The sequence below is a fragment of the Myodes glareolus genome, chromosome 5 (assembly GCF_982192425.1).
Source record: "Myodes glareolus chromosome 5, mMyoGla1.1, whole genome shotgun sequence".
Lineage (NCBI taxonomy): Eukaryota > Metazoa > Chordata > Mammalia > Rodentia > Cricetidae > Myodes > Myodes glareolus.
The window spans coordinates 104,661,638-104,686,291 of record NC_142030.1 but is presented as its reverse complement, the minus strand read 5'-3'; the positions used below and the strand labels follow the sequence as shown (position 1 = coordinate 104,686,291).

Sequence of the window (24,654 nt, the reverse complement as noted above, 5' to 3'; positions counted from 1 at the left end):
ATAACCCACAGAAAGATCCGAGTACCCGGACCCAATAAGGGGGAGTCGATCGGGTAGCTCCGGCTACCTGATTCCGCAAGCTTCAGGTGCGCGCCCACGACCTGCAAACGGGACCCAAGAAGGCCAAACGAAGAACCTCCCCAAGCGCCCCTCTTACCTTCGTTATCACAGCCGCGTCTTCTCGGCTGGAGAAAAAGAAAAAAAGAAAACGCAAAGACAAAAAGCCAGGAGGCCCCGGGCTCACAGCCGGGGGAAAGAGGCGCGTGGTCCGCGTCGGGGTGCTCACCCCTCAGCGCCCCGCGAACAGGCGCCGCCACAGCGGCCGCGCCACGGCCGCGGGCCGCCAGCACCCCGTCATCCTGCGGGGCTGCGGCGGGGCCGGCGTGCGCGGGGAGGCGCGCGCTCGCACCTCGCAGGGAGATGAGCTAATCCCGTCGCACGCGCCCCGAAAGTGCCGCGGTCCCCCCAACACGCGGCCCGCGGGCCACAGTCACGTCTCTTTCAAGTCCCGGAGCCCCGATTTCTGACAGGTCCCAGGAGTCCTAAAGAACAATGTCGCGTCCGCAGAGCAGGAAAGCGCGCGGCGTGAGGCGGCGGGTGACTCCAGGGAGGCGGCTCTGTGTGAGAGTGCAAAGGAGAAGCTCGGTCACCCTCCTCCCTCTTCTCCTCCTCTCCTTCCTCCTCCTCCCTCGCCTCCTCCGCCTCCTCCGTCTCCTCCTCCTCCCCCAAGCACACCCCGTCTCCTAGGCCGCAGCATAGCAACCGAACATGGCGGCTGCGCGGCCGCCGGCCAGTCAGAGAGTCGGAACGGCGGCCTCAGCAACAGGAGGCGGTCTCGCGAGAGATGAGGCCACGCCCCTGCTCCGCCCCCTTCCCTCCTCCCACCCGGCTTCGAGGGGCCGCCAGCCTAGGAGCGCAGGCACTCGCAGGTGCGAGAGAGGTGGGACTTAGCGGGCAGGGAGAGGAGGGCGTGGCTCCGTGTCCACACCCTATAGTCCGGCCGGGATTGGTTCTTTGACTGTCAGCCCTGCCCTCCTCCCTCTTCCCGGGAGTACCTACTGACGGGACACAAAAGAAGGGAATAGCGCAAAGTGGGAAACTAGATCTCTTGGCTTCAGGTTGTCCCAACTTAGTGCTAATAGAGGGTACAGGCTTTGAAGGGCAGTTTTCAATCATTTCTCCTCCTAAATATAGACTCTCGAAAACAAAGCTTAAGCAAAAGACGTTCACGGGTGAAACAAAGGATGGGTGCTTTCTGTGTGCCAGGAACACTGCTGTTTAAAATCAAATTCGGTCATTGGTTTTAAGAATGAGAGTTGGTATTATCGTGCCAGGGTTTTGAGCAGTGTTACTCTAGTGTTTTCTGGGAAATACAGATTTGCTGGTGATAGGACATTTCTATGGCCTGGGTGACCTCAACTGAAATGATGGAAAAGAGAGTTTGGGAGTACCCTCGTGTTTCCTCTGCCTCTTTTTTACTTTCTTCCATTTCTTTATTTTGTATATTCCCAAAACATGTGTATGTGTCTTTGTGTGTGTGTCTATGTGTGTAAGTCAGAGGACAAGATTTGAGAGTTGGTAATCCCATGTGGGTCCCAGGGATTGAACCCAAGACTTCAAACTTGGCAGCAAATTCCTTTCCTTTACCCTTTGACCCATCTCTAAGGCCCTTGCCTCTTTTGAAGGGGAGGGGTGTCAATGCCCTTTTCTGTGGCCAGGCTTCTTGTTAGTTCTTGATTTTAATCTTTGTACCCTACCAGAGACTATCTTTATTAAAAAAAAAAAAAAAAGTTTCTCTGGGCAGTGGTGGTACATGCCTTAAACCCAACACTGGGAAGGCAGAGGCAGACAGATCTCTGTGAGTTCGAGGCCAGCCTGGTCTACAAGGCAAGTTCCAGAACAGCCAAGGCTACACACTGAAGGCTTATCTTGAAAAATAAGGAGGAGGAAGAGGAGGAGGAAGAGGAAGAAGAAGTTTTTTTAGGGAGTTGAGGGAAGAGCACTTGCCCAGGATGTACACAGTCCTGGGTTCCATCCCCAGCACCCAGCACCCAGCACCCACATGCTGAGAAGTTGATCTTTGCTCCATGTCAACAAAATTACCACTCAGGAAAATGTGTGCAAAACTTCTAAAACCAGCAATGTCTATCACTTCTTCTCATCCACTCCTACCTTTTCTTGTCTAGCTGGCAATGTCTAGCTTGGACACTTGGGAGGCTGAGGCAAGAACATCCTTAGCTACCCAGCAAGTCCAGGGACAGCCTGGGTTATATAAGACCTTGTCTGAGAATGCAGATTGGACAGAGAGACGTATCAGTTTCAGCCTATGCTCATTCCTTCTTCCCTAATTATGTATTCTTTCCTCTGGCTCTCCGTTTTGAAATCCATTCATCCTTCAACAAAAGATCAAAGACAGTTCAACAGAGTTAAAAAGGAAAAAAATAATTCCTCCTTCTGTAACACAGATAGCTCTAGGTTAAGCATCCCTTTGGCGCTTTTCACAATAATCATTTTACTGCACAATCCTTAGGCCTGTGTGGGCATCACTGATCCTCGGTGATCTGCTCACAGCTACTACCCAAGGCGAAAGCCTCTGAGTCATCTCTGTAGCTCTCAGAATGCCAGAGGACACTACCTGACAGGAAAAATGAAAGTCGGAGAGAAAACAAAAGGTTTGAATCACTAGCGGGCAGGGTTTCAAGAAAATGACTGAAATAGAGACTGGAAAGATAACTCAGTGAGTAAAATGCTTGCCGTGGAAGCAGGAGGACCTGCGTTCTGATTCCCAAGAGAACACATGAACAGCCAGGCTTGTTAACCATTTCCAGGCGTGCTACCATCACCACTGACTCTACCTCAAAACTATCACTACTAATTATCACTAACCCCACAAGATGTCCCATGCCTCCTGCTCATTCTCTAGTTTCTCCTCTCCAAATCTTTACCGGGCTGTAATCTAGTCTCTGTCTCTATATGCTTGCCTACTCTGGATATTTCCCATAAATAGAGGAACTTCCCGAATGGAGCCTCCCTAGAGGAAGTCACCTAGATGGGGCCTTTGAAGTTATCAATACTACTGTCATTCCTCGAGAACTCTGAGTTCATCTTAAACCTACCTTCTTGCATCCCTGCAAAAGAGGGAGCAAGTAATTGTCGAAGAGATGAAAAAGAAGAGGAGGATAAAGTGTCTTTACAGGCCATGTAGCTCAGCAATGCTTGTCTTACATTTGTGAAACCCTGCGTTTGATCCTCAGCACAGCACAGCAAAAAGAAAAAAAAAAACCCACGTAACAATCCGCGTGTGAAATTCCAACAGTCAAGAGACGGAAGCAGGAGAATCAGAAACTCAAGGTGATGCTCAGCTACATAATGTGTTGGAGGCTAGCCTGGGCTACACAAGACCCTGTTCAAATTTAAAAAAAAGAAAAGAAAAGAAAGAAAGAGAAAAGAAAAAAATTTTAAACTATACCCCATCTTCATATTTGCTCAGTGAAGAATAAATTGGGAAATAAGTTCATGTTTCTCAAATTTTAATCTGTATATCCATCACCTGGACATCTTTAAAATGTGTGTTCTGGGCTGGCGAGATAAAGACACTTGCTACCAAACTTAATGGCCCGAGTCCAGTCCCAGGAACCCTCATGGTGAAAGGACAGAACTGACTCCTGTACGTTGTCACCTGACATCCACAGACCCATCACAGCACATGTGTGCACAAACATACACACGCAACACGTTTTAAAATAGAAAGAAAGCAGGCTCTAATTCACTGTTTTCGGGGTGGAAGCAGAAACTCCAGGGTCCTGTGTTATGAGCCTGGCAGACAAAATGCCTCTGTACTTGCAAATTCTTAAAACAAAAATACATTTTGCTCTTATTTAAATTATATCCTTTAAAACAATTTATTTAAATTGTATTTATCTAAATCGTATTCTTGAAACAATATATTTCAATGCCTATTCTGAGCCATCTACTGGTAACCTTGCAACCAAACACTGCACTTGACTTTACATCTGACCCTAGGCATAACCATAGAAGTGAGTTTCACACTCTGATCCCATGAGAAAATATAATTTCAGGAAAACATTATCTATCATGTTACATGCATAATACTAATAGAGTTTTACATTTTTTATTCAATTTGTATATTGTAAGCAGATATATATACAGATGTTGGAACCTTGTGAATAAGTTTTATACCTAATCTAATACACCTAAGAAACTTAAATAAGTTAACAGTTGGGAATTGACAGACTTCTCCTTTTCAGCTTAGAACTGGCAAACATTACTGGATATTGGCAGCCACTGCTCCTGACTGTGTCTGCAGTCTGCCCTTGGCTGTGTTCTGAGAGGTTAAGAGAAAGGGCTCTGTCCACACTTGAAGGTGGCTGGCAGGCAAGAATGACTGGGCTTTTTACACTTCGTTCTGATGGCAGGACTTCTCCTAACCCTGGGTAGCTAGGGAACAGGCATTCGCTCTATCCTGTACAGTCCAGCCCAGTCACCTGGGCCTTGGCAGTGACTCCTTGCGATAGAAAGCAGGAGAGGCTTTGACTAATTATAGCTCCCCTACCATGAGTGACTGAGAAGGACCCCCTTGAAATAAATGAACAACCTGACTCTGGATTACAGATTCAAGTAAATCCATGGCCAGGTTGAGAAACTTACTGAAACCATATCTAAGAATTAAAACAAAACAAAACAACAAACAAACAAACAAAAAAGAGGGCTGATATGTTTTTGTGGGTTAAAGTGCTTGCCAAAAGGCCTGATGATGTGAGGTCTCTCCTATAACCCACATGATAGGAGAAAACATACACCCACAATCTGTCCTCTTACCTTGACATCCATGCAGTAGCACAAAGTTACACCCCACACAAAATAAATGTAATAAAAAACACTTACAAAGCTCAGTGGTGAAGTGCTTGTTTAGCAGGAACAAAGTCCTACATTTGATTTCCGGCACCAAGAGAGGCAGACAGACAGACACCTTAGGGTCAATGATGATATCCATGGATTGACTCTCAAGGAAAATTAGAGTCCATTTGCTGGGAGCAGCTTGAAGTGGTTTGAGTTTTAACTTTAAAACATACCTGTGCTAAAATGACTTAATTTTGTTGCCTAAATTTCTGACGTGAAGCATGCAAGGCATGAGTTTCCAGGACTTGAAACCCGTCTCGCTCAGTAAAGTGCTTGCCTCCCAAATGTGAAGGCCTGAGTTTGATCTCCAGAACCCACATAAAAATGCTAGGTATAGTGGCCTATGTTTATAATGCTAGCATTAACAGGTGCATCCCTAAGGTTTGCTGGCCCGCCAGCGTAGCCTAATTGGTAAACTTTAGTCCACTGAAAGACACTATGGCACATGGCCTTCTTGAGTACGGCATCCAAGGTTGTCACATGCATGCATGCACATCTGCACCAGTGTGTGTATGCATACACATGCACACACACACACACACACACACACACACACACACACACCATCTACCCCCCCCCCCGCAAAGCAAACAGACTTTTGTAGCATAAATAATAAAAACCCAGAGACAGATACTGGGATTCAACCTGAAGACCAGAAAAGCAAAGCAGCCAAGCCACTAGAGAGCTCTTGACTCTATGAAATCTTCAGACTGAAAGAGAGCAAGTTCCTGTCTTATTCTGCCTTTTACTCCTCTTTGGTGCTGGGATCACCACCGCCAGGCCCCTCTAGCTAACTGGCATGGCTGCTGGGATTAAAGGTGTCACCGCTGCCTGGCCTGTATGGCTGACTAGTGTGGCTGTTTTGCGTTTTTATTTTCAGGCAAGCTTTATTAAAATACAAATAAAAGACTTTCAAATAATGATGAGTACACATAAGTCTATGGCAAGGAACCTCAGTTGGGTGTTCATCTGCCTTAGCCATGTAATTGTGGATAAAGGGGATGAACCTTTTTTTTGGGGGGGGGATGGGGCTCAAGACAGGATTTCTCTGTGTAGCTTTAGAGCCTGCCCTGGCACTCACTCTGTATACCGGGCTGGCCTTGAATTCACAGAGTTCTGCCGGCCTCTGCCTCCCAAGTGCTGGGATTAAAGGTGTGAGCTACCACCGCCCCCCCCCCCCCCCCGCGGGATGAACTTTTTTACATACCTGGAATCTTCATGCCTAATTTAAATTCAAGCAAAACAAACCAAGCAAACTTAAAGAACTTAAGGCTTTAAAAAGGTGTTGTTAGGCTGGATTGACAATTAGGTTGAACCAAGTGTAGTGTTGTTGATAGAGAAGGTTTACATGACATCCACAAAGCCTTAGGTTCAATACACACCACTGCAAAAAATTCGCATGGTATGTGTGTCCCTATAATCCCAGACTTGAGAGATAGACATAGGGGGATCAGATGGTCAAGGTCACAGTCAGCTCCATAGTGAATTTGAGGCCTGTCTGGAATACGTATGTCCTTGTCTCAAAAAAGAAGCAGGTGTCCAGGTATCTTAATGCTTAGGAAGCAGAGACAAGCAGGTCTTTACTAGTTTGAGCACAGTCTGGTCTACATAGAGAGTTCCAGGCCAGTCAGGGTTACAGAGGGAGACCCTGTCTCAAGAACAACCAGAAGTCAAATGAGGCAGGTGGTACTGGGGAGATGACTTGATTGGTGAAGTCGTGCAAGCATGAGGACCTGTGCTCGATGCCCAGAACCCACATAAAAAACTGGTGGCATGTGCTTACTTACAATCCCGGCTCTGGGGATCTGGAGACAGCAGGAACTCCGGGACTCACTGACAGGCCAACCTAGCCTACTTGGCAAGCCTCAAGTCCCAGTGAGAGATCCTTTCACACAAACGAAGTTGTCAGCTGTTGGAAGAAAAACAGCCAAAGGCTGGCCTCTGGACTCTACACACACATATTCATACACATGCATGTGGACTCTCTTTCTATACACACACACACACACACATGCGCACGCACATTTCCTCAATAAATACAGAATTATATGTCCTGGTCTTCCTGTGATTACAAAACTATTTCAAAGGTGATTTGTTTTTAAGAAACTGCTTTTTAAACTCAGATGATATACAGCTCTGAGACTACTGGTCCAGATGTGTCCCTCTGTCTGCAGGGTCCCTGTTTGCGTGTTATCTAGTTTTCTCTAAAGATCAACAGAAGCCCCAAGTTAGAAATCCTGAGATCAAGAAGTGTATAGAAATCCAGGTATGGTGGTGCATGCCTAGAATCCTAGCACTGGGCACCTCAAGGTAGAAGGACAGAAAATTCAAAGCCAGCCTGTGCTGCATCCTGAGGCCTCTTTGGTCTACATATTGTGTTCAGGAGAAAATTCTATACAAAAAGTTAAAAGAATATATACCTTTCTTACACTCCCAGCCCACCCCTTAAAGATAAGCACTATTAATAGTTCTTGTGCAAGTTTCTTGTGCAGACAGCAAGAATGCTGTGCTGCTGGAAGGTAAACATTGTATATCTCTTTCCTGCGAATACAAGGGTCATACTGCATATGTTGTATTTCATTTCTTTCTATGTGTGGGAGGGATGAGGAGATAACTCAGTAGGTAAAGCACTTGCCAGGCAAGCATGAAAACCAAACTTTGGATCCCCAACATCCATGTAAATTCTGGGTGGGTGTGGAGGCCCACCTGTAATTCCATCTCTGGAAAGCAGAGGCAGGATCTCAGCAAGCTAGCAAACTAAACTATCCCAGATAAGCTAACATTGTGTCCAATTGGAAGACCCTGTGACACCTAAGAGAATCCTTTAAGCACATCTGCAAAGAAAGTCTTTGTCTTTCTCCCTTTCTTTCTTTCTTTCTTTCTTTCTTTCTTTCTTTCTTTCTTCCTTCCTTCCTTCCTTCCTTCCTTCCTTCCTTTCTTTCTTTCTTTCTTTCTTCCATTCTTTCTTTCTCTCTTCCTTTCTTTTGTTTTTGTTTGTTGAGACAGAATTTCTCTTCATGGCCAGCCCTGGCTCTCCTGGAACTTGCTCTATAGATCAGGCTGAGCTCAAACTCAGAGATTCACCTGCCTCAGCTTCTCGAGTGGTGAGATTAAAGGCATGGGGCCATCTCACCTGCTTGAGAGGGAGTTTCTATACAGGATTAACTAAATTGTTAAAACACACCCTAAGTACATGTGGCACCATTTCATAAGCTGAATAAAATGGAGAACAAGCTGGGCTTTTGATTGCATTGGCTCCAGCCTGGTAGTCCAGGATAAGATCCTCATCTCAAAGTCTTTATCTTGATTACATCTGCATAATTCTTTTACAGCACAGGTTCTGATGACTAAGCACCCTGGTTCCATTAATTTGTGTGCCAGGGTCTTTACTATCGGTCAGTTTGGAGCCATTGTTGACAGGGAAACCTTGTTAGCCAATTAACTTTAAGAGGTGGATCCAAGTTAAGGCATGGTTTTCTGGGACCAGGAATAAAATCGGTGCATGGCACAGGTTCTCTCTCTCTCTCTCTCTCTCTCTCTCTCTCTCTCTCTCTCTCTGTGTGATTCCCCTGGGGCACAGCTGAGCTTGGACTTCTTATTCCTGTTTTGTGAGTTTTTCCCTTCTAATAATTAAAAATATAATTGTTTTATCCTTTCGATATTATTTCCTGAATTGAGCTAATTTCTACAGTTGGTGCCCAACATGGGGCTAGAGTCTCTGGTGGCTCTGGCAAGCCACAGTCAGGCTCCACGCTGCCATTCATTTTGGGTATAGAATTCTTGCACAGTGGCACTGAGTAGCCGCTAGCTGAGGTCCTTCATATTTCCTCATTAAACGCCTCAGGGCCATGCAGGAAAGTATTTAGTTGGGGTTTGCTTACAGATTCAGAAGTTTAGTCATTGCTATCACTATGGGAATCATGGAAGCATGCAGACAGACATGATGCTGGAGAAGTAGCAGAGTTCTACACTGGAGCCTCAGGCAGCAGCAAGAGAGAAAGACGAGCCTGACTAAAGTTTTTTGAAACCCCAAAGCCAATCCCAGTGATACACTTCCTCCAACAAGGCCACACCTCCTAATCTCTCTCAAGTAGTACCACTTCTGGATGACCATATTTCTAAATATGTGAGTCTTTGGGGGCCATTCCTATTCAACCACACAAGTCTATTCCTTTTTTGCTTGTTTATTTTTTGTTTTGTGAGACAGGGTCTCACTGTGTATCTCTGGCTGTCCTAGAAATCACTATATAGACCAGGCTAACCTCAGATTCACAGAGGTCGACCTGCCTCTGCCTTACAAGTGCTGGGAGTAAAGGCATGTGTCACCACACCCAGCATATTTTGCAGTTTTAAGATTGTGACTTATTAGTAGGTAGTGGGATCAATTTGGAGAATTATGACCTGCATTGTGAAAAAAAATAAAATGTACTAGAATAATTGAAAACATCTTAGAATGTATTACACAGATGATAAGCATTGTCTTTGTAGGTTGCAATGTAAAACTTTTTTCTTTTGTCCTTCCTTTCTTTCTTACTTGCTTTGGGTGTGACAGTCAAGAATGTGAGAATGTCCCCTTGAAAGGAGTATTAATAAATAGACGGAGGTTTGGAGATGGCTCAGTGGGTGAAGCGATTAACACATATACCTGAGGAGCTGAGTTTGGTTCCCTAATAACCACAAAAAGCTGGGTATGGTAATCCTGGTGCTAGTGGGTAGAGACAGGAAGATCCTGTGGCCTTGCTGGCCAGCCAGCCAGCTGGTCTAGCTAAAATGGCAAAGCTCAGATTCAGTAAGAGACCCAGTTTTAAACAATAAAGTGGGTAACAGTAGAGGAACACATCCCAAAATTAACCTCTGACCTCCACACATGCCCACATGGGCATGAACACATGCATACATGTATACACATGTATACCCTCCAGGGACACATAACCCAAATTAGAGTAAGAAGTTTGTTCACTAATGACTCTGTAAACTTCTTGAAAACCTGCTATTTCACAAGTCATTAGTTCACCACACCCTAAAGCAACATCTGAGAGAAAAATTCACATTCAATTATTTTCGGGTAAATGAATGGGGTGGGCCTAGGGAAGGCAGTAGGATAAGAGCAAATGACTAATAGAATTCTGCAACATTTGTTTATTTGTTGATTTGTTTTTCAGAGCTGGGAATGGTGCCCAGGGTCTCACACACATGAGTCAATTACCTCACCACTGCGCTGTCTCCCTAACCAGTGTTCTTCTGTTTCACAGAGCTTCCACAGGTAGTCATTGCTTGTAAACACACAATTCAGAGAGAAAAATGTTATATATAAATGCATGCTGGAGAGTCTGGAGACACAACTCAATCAATACAATGTTTGTATAGCATGCAAGAAGCCCCGAGTTGAATCCACAGCACCACATAAACCAGCTATGGTGGTGCAATAAATAGAATCAAGATGGTCATGAGTTCAAATTCATCTTTGACTACAAAGTGAATTCAAGGACAGACTGAGCTGCAAGAGCTCCTGTCTCAAAAAAAAAAAAAAAAGGAAATGATGGTTAGATCCTTGAAGAGGTAACCTTAGGGACCATGAGTGATCCATGGATCCTTTAACCACCTAGAAGACAACAGCCTGAAGAATCTCCTTCCTATTAGGCGAAGTTTTGTCCTTATACTGTTTTCTTTGGAAGAGAGGTGCGGCAAGGCAAGCCCCTCCCCGCCACAGTATATAAAGCCACTTTATTTGTAAGTCAACACCAGAGGTTTACAGTCTGGGCTCCTTATGTGTTGACCTTGTTCATAGAAGCTTTGCCATCAGGTTGGAAAGTCTCCACCCATGTTTGTAGCATGTGGCTCAGCATCTATGTGGCACTGTCAGGCATGCTCCCGGATCATACTAAGCAGCTGCTGAGGGCTGTCTGGCTTGCTTTAGTTGCACATTCAGCCTATGGGCATGGATTGGGTACCACCCACACTGAAGATTCCTATCGCTGGCTGCATGTTAGCAACACCTAGGGGGTTCTTAATAACTGAAGACACTCCACAACTATCAACCTTACTCTCCTTTAATTGATCAAAGTGGGACTAATGAGGTTTCTGTTTTTAACTTTTTAAAGAAGATTTCTTTTTAAGTGTGTATGTATGTGGATGGTACATGGGTGCGGTGCTCTTGGAGGCCAGAAGAGAGTGTTGGATTTCCTGGAGCTGGAGTTTCAGGCACCTGTGAGCTGCTCAACACGGGTGCTGGGAATTGAACTGGAAGAGCAGTGTGCATTCTTAACTGCTGAGCTAGCTAACAGTACTTTTTCAGTTTCTTTCTCTAGAGATCAATGTAGATTTTCCCCCAGCTCCCATGGGTTTCTACTGTGCAGCAGAGTTTCCATTTGGACAGGCATAAAGTCATACAGCATCAGCGGAAAACACTTCACTGCCCTCTATTGTCCCTTTAAAACTACCTGGACCAATCATTTACGAACCAATAGTTTTTGTTTGATGGATTGATTAGGGTCTTATTAGCCCAGGCTGACCTAGAACTTGCTGTAGAGCAAAGCATGACCTTGAACCTCTCTCTCACCCTTGAGCATCTTCCCACTTACTGAGTTACAGATGTGCATCACCACATCCAGTTCATGTGCTGGCACGAAACCTGGTGAGACAAGCACTCCATCAGCCAAGCTACAGCTCTATCCCCAATGAACCACTATTTTTATAAAATATGACCACAAATAAATTAACATAACATAGGTATGGAGAGAGAGAGAGCGAGAAAGAGGAAGGAAGAGAGGGAGGGAGAGAGAGGGAAGGAAGGAGGGAGGGAGAGAGAGAGAGGGAAGGAGGGAGGAAGGGAGAGAGAGAGGGGGGGGGAGAGAGAGAAATATCTATCTGTGGACTGCTGACAGCCCTTTACAGCTCTGTACTTTGAGTTGAGTCAGATTTCCCTGGGTTACTTTCTTTATGGAAATGGGCCAAGGAGGAGAAAGAGGAGATGTAAAACATAATGAGGCTAGTAGGACACAAGGTGGTTCTTGCTGCCTTTAAGGAGCGAGTCTGGGGCTAGTCCCTGCGAGTAGAGAGCAGGGACTGTTCTGGGAGAGAATCGGAGTTGAGTTTCCAGCACCATCTCTAGTTTCAAATTTCATCTCCAGGGGATCCAACATCTCTGGCCTCCCTGGGCAACTGCATTCGCATGTACATACAATGAATGTACATAATTAAAAGTAATCATCTCTGAGGGTCAGGCCTGCTGAGTCCTTACCTGGGCATCCCCATCTGCTACAGGGCTACAGGGCCCAAGTTTAAAGAGTCCAAAGTTTGATCTTATTAGAACAACACCCACACTGAACAGAACAGACTCTTGGATCTGTCCATGTTCTGAACTTTTAAAGATTGTTTTTTGTTTTGTTTTGTTTTGTTTTGGAAGACAGTCTCCCATAGCCCAGGATGGCCAGGAACTTCTTATAGAACTGAGGCTAATCTTAAAATCTTGATCCTCCACCTCCACCTTCCCTTTGCTGGGATTACAGGCATATACCACCGCATCTGGTTTATACGGTGTTGAGGGCCGGTGCAGGCACCTCCTCCTTGCTGGGAAGCATATATCAACAGAGCTATATCCCCAGCTCCAGTTGGTTAAGAGCACATATTCTTACAGAAGACTAGAGTTCAATTTCTAGCCAGACATCAGGTAGCTCCCATCTGTGCGTGGACACCAGAGGGCAGCTGGAGGGAACCCTTTGCTCCTTCCACCCGGAGACTGAACTCAGAGGCTCAAGCTTGGCCACAAGTGTTTTTTACTTACTTAACAAGCCCAAAGCTTACTTTATTTTATTGGGGAGGGGGGGAATGAATATGGTTGTGAAGAATCGAGGACAGCTTCAGGTGTATTTTCTCAGGTATCATCCACAATTTATTTACTGGTTGACAGATTGATAAGTGGGCCAGGCCGACTGGCCAATAAAGCCCTGGAATCTGCTTTTGCTCACCTTTCCCAGCACTGAGATTCCAGTTCATTCGGCGTGCCCAGCATTTCCCCCCACCAGGCATTGTGGGAGATCAATGTCAGATATAGTTCAGGCCCTCCTGCTTAAGCACTTTACCAACTGAACCCTCTTTCCCAACCCTCTTTCTTCTGACTTTAAAAACCAAAAATATCTGGCGATGGCGGTGGCACTCGAGAGGCAGAGGCAGGTGGATCTCTGTGAGTTCGAGGCCAGCCTGGTCTACAAGAGCTAGTTCTGGACAGGACAGGCCCTAAAGCTACAGAGAAACCCTTGGGGGGGGGGCGGAGAACAAACAAAACAAAACTAAAACAGAGTATCTCAAGTTACCTTGACTAGCAAGTGAACTTCAAAGCTTCCATTTGCAATGTATCTCTCAACTATACTCACACAGTTTTGGTCCACAAATAAACTCGTTCATCCTAACTTGATGATTTCTCATCTTCATTATATATCGTCTATTTTCAAAAAAAATATTTATTTATTTGTGTGCTTGTGTACTTATGTGGGGGGGTGTTCATGTGCATGGTATAAGCATAGAGATCAGTGGACAACTTTTAGAAATTAATTCTACCATATGTGCGCCAGGCAAATGCTGGCTGTCAGGTTTGGGGACAAGAGCCTCTTTCCCTGCAGAGCCAACTCACCAACATGTGCGGTCTTGCCCTTTAAACTATAATACCTACACTCCCTTCCTTTGCCAAACTCCTGTTCACCTTTAAGATTCCAGCTCTCACGTTGGCTTCTGCACGATCCCCATCTCCAAGTCTCTGCTTCAGCTGAACACACAGCTGGAGAACACAATAGACCAGTTCCTTCCTTACCAGTTGGCTCTTAAGCTCAGAATGATGGTTCTGTCATTTACTCTTGGTTCCTCAGACTCTCACAGAGTACAGCTGAAAGGAAAGACTGAAATCAACTGATACGTCTGACACTTATTTATCTGCCTTGTGCGACTGTGTGTGTGCTGGTGTGGCATGAACATGGAGACCAGAGGACAGCATTTGGGACCTGGCTCACCCCTTCGGCCATGTGAGTCCCAGGGATGGAATCCAGCTTGTCAAGCTTGGGGGCAAGAGTCTTTACACATTGAACCATCTCATCAGCCCCAAATAAAATGATTCTCTAACTCTATTTCCAAAGATTGGAAATTGGCCATAGTCAGAGACTTAGCTAGCTTCTGGTCTATTAAGGACTGGTGGTGACACCGTAACCACCTGCCATAAGTCAACAGCAGTTGGGCTAATTTTTGTAAGATTTCTTGAAAGTTAAGCAGGAGTGTATGAGCATTAACTGGGAAGAAGTGAATGAGTGTGAACAAGGAGAATGACCGTGAAGCCGATGTTTAAGAAAAAATAATTTTATGATGTAGAGGAAGGAGAGATTAGATTTGCATTGAGATTCATCCTCTTAGACCAGTTACAGCGTTGTCTTCACCTGCGGGTGCCTTAGAATCTCAGGCCTGCCTCTCACCCTCCCTTCTCCACCCAATGTGATGCATCATCACCCACACTCTCCCCGTGCCACAGGATCAGTGGTGTAGAGTCTTCTCTAGGCCTGAGGTGCAGCGTAAGGAGATCCAGAAGTCTGTTGCAATCACCTAGATGTGAGATACTGTAAACCTGGTGTGTTATCATGACATATGTCACCAGCTTCAAATATGGCTCCACCTTTATCTCTGAACTTTTGCTGGAGGTAAAGAAAGCTTCGAATGGATTACAACAATTACCAAAGCACACTGCTAGTCACCTAGGTAACGTTTATTTTCATTCTTACTGACTCTCCTAGCTCCCTATTCATTATATTGCCATGTTCTTTATTGAATATCCGATAGACTGACACAGAACTTTACTCTTGCCCCATCATACTCAGTGGGAAACCATCATACCATCTGAACTATCTTTCAGACATTCAATAAATTATACAAGCCTTTCTTTTCTTCAGTTCAAACACTGGGAACACATTACAACAAAAATCGGGGTGGAGGAGGAGTGCTGTCAGGAAAGAGTTTATCATGCAAGTTTAAGGGCTTGAGTTCAGTCCCCAGAAACACATAAAAGCTGGGCCTGGTGACATCCGCCCATGATCCCAGTACTGTGGCGGCAGAGACAGAGGGATTTCACTAAGACTCCATGGACTGTCGGTATAGACAAATTGGTGAGCTCCAAGTTCAATGGGAAACCCTGCCTCAAAAAATAATGTGGATAGATATTGAGAAAGACATTGTATTTATCAGTGTTCTCTAAGGGAACAGGACTGAGAGAATATTTTTAAATATTTTAAAGGGGATTTAGTAGATTGGCTTACTGGCTGTGGTCTGTGTAGTCCAACAATGACTGTCTCACTCTGAAGAGGCTGAGTCGTTGCTCAGTCCATGAGGCTGGCTGGCTCAGCAGTCCCAGTCTTGCACTGAAGGCCTGGAGGATTCCTGGAGAGCCGCTGGTGTTCAGTCTGCATTGGAAGCCTGAAGAAGGTGGTTCTAACACAGTTGAGGGAATGCTGCAGTAGCAGAGGAAACTGAAGAAGGTGGTTCTAACACAGTTGAGGGAATGCTGCAGTAGCAGAGGAAACTGAAGAAGGTGGTTCTAACACAGTTGAGGGAATGCTGCAGTAGCAGAGGAAACTGAAGAAGGTGGTTCTAACACAGTTGGGGGAATGCTGCAGTAGCAGAGGAAACTGAAGAAGGTGGTTCTAACACAGTTGAGGGAATGCTGCAGTAGCAGAGGAAATGAACTTGCCGGCGAGACAGAGAGGGCAAACTGGCAAAAAGCAGTTTCCGTTTGTGTCATTTGGTCTGGGCTGCCACCCGAAGATGCCACCAACATTTAGGGTGGGTCTCCCTGCTTCAGATACTCTCTCTGATCAAGAGAATCTCTCACAGAAGTCCCCAGCAGCTTGTGCTTTAGTTTACCGCAGATACAATAGGATTGACAGGCAAGATTAGGGACCACAACACTCAGCAGCAACCACTGGCCTCTACATGCACAAGCACGTGTGCACATTCACCCACACTAGCATGTACACATGCACAGGCATGCTCACACAGAGATAATAATAATTACAGTCATAAAACATGGATTGAGGCTATACTTTGGATTGAATTTACTCAGAAATCAAAAAATGTCTACTCACCATGAAAATGGTTTCCTTGACCACAGTCAGTCTGATCTTGTAAGTGCTAATTCCATTTCTAGTTGCTAACTCCTCCAGATTCTTCCAATACCAATAGTTGCTTTGAGGATGAAGAGAGTCACATTCAGCACACTGTACAACCCAGCATCCCCTTGAGCATCAGGTTAGAGAGACAGATACTTCGATGGAGGCTTACTTAAAAAAAAAAAAAGGTTTTACTTTATTGTTGTTGTTGTTGTGTGTGTGTGTGTATGTGGTGTATATTTGTGAGAGTAAATACATACATATTCATGTAGATGCCCCTGAAGGCCAAAAGAAGGTGTAAGATCCCTTGCAGCTGGAATCACAGGCTGCCTGCTATATGTGCTGGTATCCAAACATTGGTCTGAATGACTGAGCAGCAAGTGCTCTTAACCAATGAGCCATCTCCCAGCCCACATCTTTTTTTGAGCTTTATCCTTTCTTATTAATGACACTGTGACTAATGGATCAGCCCCAACAAGTTTGTGTAATTTTCTGAACTACAGACCCAGGTGTTCCCTGATATGAAAAAAAAAAGTACTGGAAACTCAAAGTGCAGGGAACTCACACAAACTTAATCTAATAGAAATTTATACACTGTTAATGTCAAATTTAGAAGTAGTGAGAAGAAAATTGAAAATGAGAAAAACAGAACACCTAATATATCGATATCACTTTTTTGTGTATATGCATATGTTCTTGTGGGTGCATGTCTATGTGCTCGGAGGTGTGCATGCCTTTGTGTGTGTGTGTGTGTGTGTGTGTGTGTGTGTGTGTTCCATAATTGTATGTACTCCAGCAGCCAATGTAGAGTGAATTCTTTAGCTGCTTTTCTTTTTTCAAGACAGTCCACACACTGGCCCTGGAGTTCTCCAGTTTGGCTGGACTAGCTGGCTAGCAAGCCTCTTCCTCTCCAGAGCTGGGGTGACAGGAGACAGCACCACGTCTAGCCTTTCTCCATGCTTGCTGGGGATCCGAACTCAAGTTTTTATCCTTGCACTGCTACGATTTACCCACCGAGCCGTCTGCCAGCCCTAAGGTCACTTTTCTTTACTGTTCCTGCATCTGTTTGGTTTGTTCTCAGATCCCTGGTAATCACAAAAAAGCTGGGTATGATGGGGAACAGGGAAAGAAAAAAAAAAAAAGGGCATTTCTACTAGAAAGGATCCATTCCTTGGAAATTGAAAAAGTGTTCTCTGAAGGCCAGGTGAGGCCTGCTTGGGATGGTGCCAGGGCAAATGTACCCATCTGGAAGTGCCTTGCAGAAACAGTAGCTTCAGGTTTCTGAGAGAGCCAGGCTAGTTGTCCGGACTTGCTGAAGCCTACACTTATCCTGAAGCGTACACTTCAGTTGAGGGTCTGGTTTAAGTTGTCAAGTCCTCTCCGTGGCTTACAAGAAGAGATCAGCAAAACCATCCCCAGCAATAGGCTGGTGGAGTTGTGATTCATGCATAGAATATCAGTCTCTCACTAAAAAAGGAGAGTGTGTGGGACTGGGGGCAGCTCCAAATCTGACCACTAATCCTGTTTTGTGTTTTTGTTTTTGTTTTTGTTTTTGTTTTTTCAAAAAAAAAGCCAGGTGGTGGTGGCACACACCTTTAGTCCCAGCACTCGGGAGGCATGGGAGGATTTCTAAGTTCGAGGCCAGGCTAGTCTACACAGTGAGTTCCAGGACAGCCTGGGGTATACAGAGAAACCCTATCTCAAAAACCAATAACAAAAAGCAACAACCCTGGGACCTGGTGGCATTCACTTGGAATCCCAGTGCTAGGGAAGCAAAGACAGGCAGTTTGCTGGGGCTCATTGGCTAGTCAGAATAGCATAATCATCAAGCCACAGGCCCCAGAGTGAACCTCTAAGTCTGACATCTACCCACCACACACAGAAACCCGTATCACTTGTACACTCACATATGCACACACACATGAATACGCATACACCCCCTCACATACACCACATGCACACAAGTAAAATGAGACTGAAAATACATTTTGCTGATATGCAGAGATATTTATTATAGTCACTCAGAAAAGAAATAGCACAGAAAATTGGTATATGCAGAACGAGTTTTGCTTAGAAATGACGACATACAGAGAGAGAGTGAGCAGGGGGTGCAAGGCAGGCATGAGAGAGGTGAAGCAGGCTGTATGATTCTGTGAGTGCAGACACGCTGTATCTTGATCAAAATCCGTAAAATGTACCTAAGGTGAGCATGACTTAATTAATCAATTATCAGCTCAATTATTAAAAATGAACTAAACCAGTGGTTGATGTTAATAACAGGAAGCTGAGGGCTAGAAGGGTGGGAAGAGAGGTTACATAAAAATTTTGAGTACTTTCTGTTAAATTTTCCTTTTTAATATAATATTTTATATATTCTTGGAGAATTTTATACTTGTATATAATTATTTGGATGATTTCTCCCATTGTGTGTATATGTGTATATATGTGCATTTGTGTATGAGTACAAACTTCAGGTATGGGTCCCCATGAGTCCTTCACCTTAGACCTGGAATTTTGCCAAGTAGGCCAGGCCAGCTGACCAAAGAGTTTCCAGGGCTTTACCTATGTCCATCTCCCATATTGCCAGCAGTGTGAATGTAGGCATGTGCCAAAATGATGCTAATTGGGCCCGCACAACTACAAGGCAAGTGGTCTGACTTTGCCCTTCTTCTGAGAGGATTATTTGACCCACTTCGAATGGGTTATTTCTTCCTTTGCTGTGAAGGTTTTTGAGGTCCTTCTGTAGCCTTCTGTTCTTCTGTTGGATGAATAGCTAGCAAAGAGGCTCTCCACCCTGACATCTCTTCACTCTAGACATGGTTTCCTTTGCTGTGAGAAGCTGTTTAACTGGATGCAACCTCGAATCAAATTGTATTTACTTTACTTGTTGCTTAGAAAATTACCTGAACACTTTTGTGCTTTGGTTCCCTGTCCACTGTAATGAACAGTTCTCCAGCTCTGATCCCTATCAGGTCCTCTTCTCCATCACCAAGTAGGACTTGGCCAGAGAGTGCTGGGAAAGCCCTGCCTCGCTGGGAAAGCCTTGTCTCGCTGGGAAAACCCTGTCTCTCTGGAAAAGCCTTGTCTCGCTGAGAAAGCCTTGTCTCACTGGGAAAGCCTTGTCTCACTGGGAAAGCCTTGTCTCGCTGCAGAGTCCTTGTCATATTCCTACAGCCGTCCTGTCCCAGTTAGCAGGCGCTAAGACTAACGGTAATGTTCAGCATGACTGCTGGAAAATCACCAATCGCTAGCAAAATTACCTGGAATCACTCACAAGGGAACACCGGCTGTCTGAAAACCCAACTTGATCCAAAGAACCTAATATTTTCTTCTATGGTTTTTATTTTCTTATACCCATAAGCCTCTAAAGTTCAATAAAACAGAGCTCAGACAGCTTACCCAGCATTAACAGGGAGCAACTAATAAATACCAGACCAGAGAAGTCCTCAGAGGCTCTCAAGAGGCGACAGTTGAGCTTCAGTGACCACCTTCTGCCATCTTCTCAGATCAGGAGTTGCTCGGCTCCTACGAGACTCAATGCAAAGGCAGAGAAACACAACTGAAAAGCCTTTGAGGGGGTTGGGTGTGGCTCAGCAGTATAGCTCCTATGTAACACATGTGGGCCCTGGGTTGGATCCTCAGCACTGGAGTGGGGGAGTTCAGGGAAGTGAGATGATCCTCTCTGCACTGCACAGAAAACCTAAAACTCATAAGCACGTGTGCATCTCTGTCCTTTGAAACTTAAGTATGTGTTATAGTTTGAATGTAATTGGCCCCCATAAGCTTATCGGAAGTGGCACTATTAGGAGGTGTTGTTGCCTTGTGAAGTAGGTGTGGCCTTGTTGGAGGAAGCGTGTCACTGTGGAGATGGGCTTTGAGGTTTCATATATGCTCAAGTCACACCCAGTGTCTCAGTTCACTTCCTGCTGCCTTTAAGATGTAGAATTCTCAGCTCCTTCTCCAGAACTATGTCTGCCTGCATGAGGCAATGTTCCATCATGATAATAATGGATTAACTGAACTGTAAATGAGACACCACAATTAAATGTTTCCTCTATGAGAGTTACCATGGTCATAGTGTCTCTTCACAGCAATAATTAAGACAATGTGGTTAATGAAGGTGGAGCAATCAGAGTAAGAGCAAAAATGTCAGTCTCATTAAAGTGATATTCAAACTCCTTACTTACAGAACGATGGATTTAGCTTTGGTATTAGTTATATTTATTGGTGTCTTAAAGCAGCTAGTTCCTGGATCAATTCAGTGGAGGAAAGCGCCTTCATAGAGGGAGAATTTGGCTTCTGTGCTGGAGAACATCCTATTGACTTTATTCCAACTGGAAAAGACATATACAATGGTAATTCTATAACTCTTCCTTAGATTGCATGTCTTCCCAGCAAGCAATTTGTAATAAAATTATTAGGAATTCCACATCTATTTTCTGGTGCACATAATTAGATAAATCCACAAACTCAAATGATGCTCAGTCATCCCACAGTGAGTAAGAACACAGTTTTATGAGGGCTGGGAAGACTGTGCTGTTGGGAAAGTGTTTGCCACACAAGCATAAGAACCCAAGTTTGGGTCTCCATCTCACAGGTAAAAAACCAGGCATGGCTTCACAAGCCAATAGCCCCAGCATTGAGGGCGAGCAAACAAGGGGATCCTGGGAGCTTGCTAGCTTGCCAGTCTAGTCAAAACTGTGAGCTTCTGGATCAGTGAGAGATCTTGTGTCAAGGAAATAACTCCGGAAATGATAGATGGAAAACACCTAATGTCCTGCTCTGGCCTCTGTATGCGCACCCACAAGCATACACACCTACACACTCATGCACATGTACTACACACACACACACACACACACACACACACACACACACACACACCCCACCCACACATCCTCAATAGGTCAGCTGAGGCCTGTCCCAGTGGGCTGTTTCCAAAGCTACATGTCATTGGGAACATATCATACAACAACTTGTTTGCTTTATAGACTGGACTGTTTCACAGACCTGTTGGGAAAAGAGCCACAAGGCAGGGAGCAAAATGTGAAAGACCTGCTGACTTGTTCTTCTACTGTAGGCATGGTCTCCATCACAGATGTGTTGAAATCCTGCGCGTGATAAAACATGGGAATGAATATGATGTGAACTTATTAATGTTAAGAGAAGTCAGGGTGGGAGGTCAGCACATCATTTTTCCTTAAGACATTAGTCGTCGAAGGCCAGAGGGCATAACTCAGTTGGTGGAGTGTTGGCCTAGCAGGCAGGAAGCCCTGGGTTTGATATACAGCACTACATAAACCAGCACTACATAACCAGATTACAGGTGGTGCACGCCTGTAATCCCAGCACTAAGGCAGTGGAAGCAGGAGGATTAGGAGTTCAAGATACGCCCTTGACCTTGAGACTTTGAGGGGCTAATCTGGGCTACAAGAGACCTTGCCAAAGGCGCTGAGAAGATAACTCAGTTGGGAGAGAGGACAACAGTCCAGAACTCTACAGAAAATGGGTAGGTGTGGCAGCTGCCTCCATCCCCGACACTTGGGAGGCAGAGACAGGAGATTCCCGGGACAACCTGGGTAATTAGAATACCTGGGATTAGTTTTCCATCTTCATCAAGAGGTCCCGCCTCCGTAAATAAAGTGGAGAGTGACCGAGGAAGACACTGGGCACACCCCTGGTCTCCACATACATGCACACACTCACAAACATATGAATATGGATAATATTTGCATGCACATCACACACACATACATGTGGAAAAAGAAAAATGATAGATGCTAAAGGTATCAGATGGGGAACTTGGAAGCTGTCCCACGTATGTCCATAATCCAAGTGCAGGTTTAAAAAAAGTTCAAATAAACAAATTACGGGCTGACGGATCAACTCCACTAAGTGTCACTTATTTTAAGAGGGCTGTCTTGCTGGGCAGCAGTGACACACACCTTCATCGCAGCACTTGGGAGAAGAGGCAGGTGCAACTATGTAATTTTGAGGCCAGCCTGGTCTATAAGTGAGTGCCAGAACAGGCTCCAAAGCTATCCAGAGAAACCCTGTCTCAAAAAAACCAAAACAAAGTTCTGTCTCAGGGCTCAGAGATCCAACACCCTCTTCTGGCTTCTACTGGCACCAGGCCTATGTATGGTCCACATCCATGAATATAAGCAAAACACTCACACAGATAAAATAAAGAATTATCTTTTTATAAAAATTTCATAAACTGAACAAGGCCCTCACGTTTCTTACAACTAAGACACAGTACAACTCAAACAGCTAAACTTGATTTTCTTTCCCTCTATGAAAGCAAAACAACAAAGAGAAACATTGAGCCAAAATATATGCCAGCTTCACACAAACTTTTTTTCTTTTCAATGTGCAAAATTAGACATGTTACTTAAAACGGATACATTTTTATTTAAAGGATTTCACTTTGTAATCCTTTTATTGTCTGTCAAAGTCACTGCATCTCCATCAAAGCTGAAGATCAAGGCTTGCTTTCAGCATGTTTTTATTTTATTTCTAATTTTTTATTTTATGTGTATGTTTGTGTACATGTATGTCTTTATTTCCCCACATGTCTACAGTGCCCCTGGTGGCCAGAAGAGGGCACTGTATCTCCTGGAACTGGTGTTACAGACAATTGTGAGCTACATGTGGGTACTGGGAACTGAAGCCATATTCTCTACAAGAGCAACAAGTCTCTTAACTATTGAGCCATCTCTCCAGCACCTGAAATGCTTTATTTTCTCTTAATTTTAGCACTCAGGAGCTAGAATCAGGCAGATCTCTGTGAGTTCAAGCCTGGCCTAAGCTACACAGCAAATTAGAGTTTCAGACCAGCTGCATAATGGGACAACTTTCCCCTATATATATGTACGATTAGGCTGGCAGGATGGCTCAGCAGGTAGAGGCACTTGCACCTAAGCCTGAGGATCTAACTTCTATCCCAGGACCAAAATGTTGAAAGGGGAGAATCAGTCCCTGCAACTTGATCTCTGACCTCCACGTGTGTATACCTTGGCACACATGTATCCCAACCCAATAAATAAATGTAATAAAAAAAACATCTTTTAAAAATTGCTATTATGCTGGATTACATAAGACCATTTTCATGCAAGCATATTATGTATTTTGAACATATTCCCCCAGACTCCCTACCTGACCCTATTCTCCCCTCCCCCTCCTATTGGTCCCCGTGATCCTCAGTGTCATTAATTTTCACATGAATTTATGTGTGTCAAAAGTCTAGGACTCATAAATGAGAGAAAACATACTTGTCTTTCTGGGAGTGACTTAATTCACAATATGATTTTCTCCAGTTGCATCCATGTTTCTGTAAATGCCATAACTTCATTCTTCTTTATGGATAAAAACAACTCCATCTACCCATCTATCCATCTATTCATAAATCTATCTATCTATCTGTCTGTCTATCTATCTATCTATCTATCTATCCATCTATCCATTCATCTCTTCTTCCATTAATCCATCTATCTGTGGTGGCTCCCAAAGGGTGCAGCACCATTAGGAGGTATGGCTTTGTTGGATTTGTTGGATTGGGTACAGCCTTTATGAAGCAAGTGTGCCACTGTGGAGCTAGGTTTTGAGGTCTTGTATATGCTCAAGTCACATACGATGTCTCAGATCACTTCCTGTTGCCTGTGAGTCAAGATGCAGGACTCTCAGCTACTTCTCCAGCACCACATCTGCCTGCATGCTACCACATCTCATGATGATAATGGACTAAACCTTCGAAAATATAAATCACTCCAATTAAATGGTTTTCCTTTATAAGAGTGGCTGCGGTCATGGTGTCTCTGAAACCCTAAATAAGACAGAAGCTAGTACCAGGGACTGGGGTATTACTGATAGGCCTGACCATGGCTGTGTTTGAAGGAATACGGACCTTGGGACCATGGATCTGAAAAGCAGTTGAACTCTTCAAGTGCTGCTGAATGAGCCATCTTAGTAGAAGCATGGGAGACAGTGGTGCTGAGTGTGATTTGAACTGTGGGTGCCGAGGAAAAGAATATTAACATATGGCCTAGAGTTTATTCTTGGAATAATTTGTTGAAGAATGTGATTGCTTTTGCCCTTGTCCAAAGCGTCTGCCTAAGGCTAAAGTGAAGAGTTTTGGATTAATTTTATTGGCAGAGAAAAATCTCAAAACAGTCTAGTATAGACTTTGTTGTGTGGTTATTAGTGCTAACTCTAATGAAGATTTACAATGAAAAGAAGCATATTGAGCAAGAAGATAAACAGATTAAGAAATGGAATAAAGGGAGTAGTGACCTCAAGGCAACATTTCACCCAGCTAAATTTCCAACTTGTGAAGGAATTAAAGAAAAGTCTAGAGCCAGGTGTGGTGGTGCATGTCTTTGATCCCAGGAAGGCAGAGGCTGGCATATCTCTGAGTTTGAGGCCATCCAGATCTACAGAGCAAGTTTTAGAACAGCCAAGATTAGACACTAAAGGAAACTATCTAAAATGGAAAGATGGTGGAGATGTAATTGAATGAGGCAGCCATGTTCCAGCCCCAGCAAGCAGCAGAACTTGGTAGCTTTGGTCACATGGTTCTGGCTTCAAAGATAGGAGA

The 24,654-nt window shown here is 44.5% G+C and overlaps 1 protein-coding gene across 5 annotated transcripts in view; it reads right to left on the bottom strand.

Annotated features, from left to right (window-relative positions):
• The window catches only part of Ptpn4 (protein tyrosine phosphatase non-receptor type 4), a 171,538-nt gene extending 170,862 nt beyond the window's left edge, over positions 1–676 (bottom strand). For 3 of the 5 annotated variants that reach the window (XR_015001474.2, XM_085688356.2, XM_085688357.2), the window contains exon 1: positions 158–676. The gene's annotated coding sequence lies outside the window, so the exon portion shown is untranslated. The remainder of the gene's footprint in view (positions 1–157) is intronic. The other 2 variants (XM_048443811.3, XM_085688358.2) reach the window with 1 other exon arrangement.
• Positions 677–24,654: the final 23,978 nt, after the last annotated feature.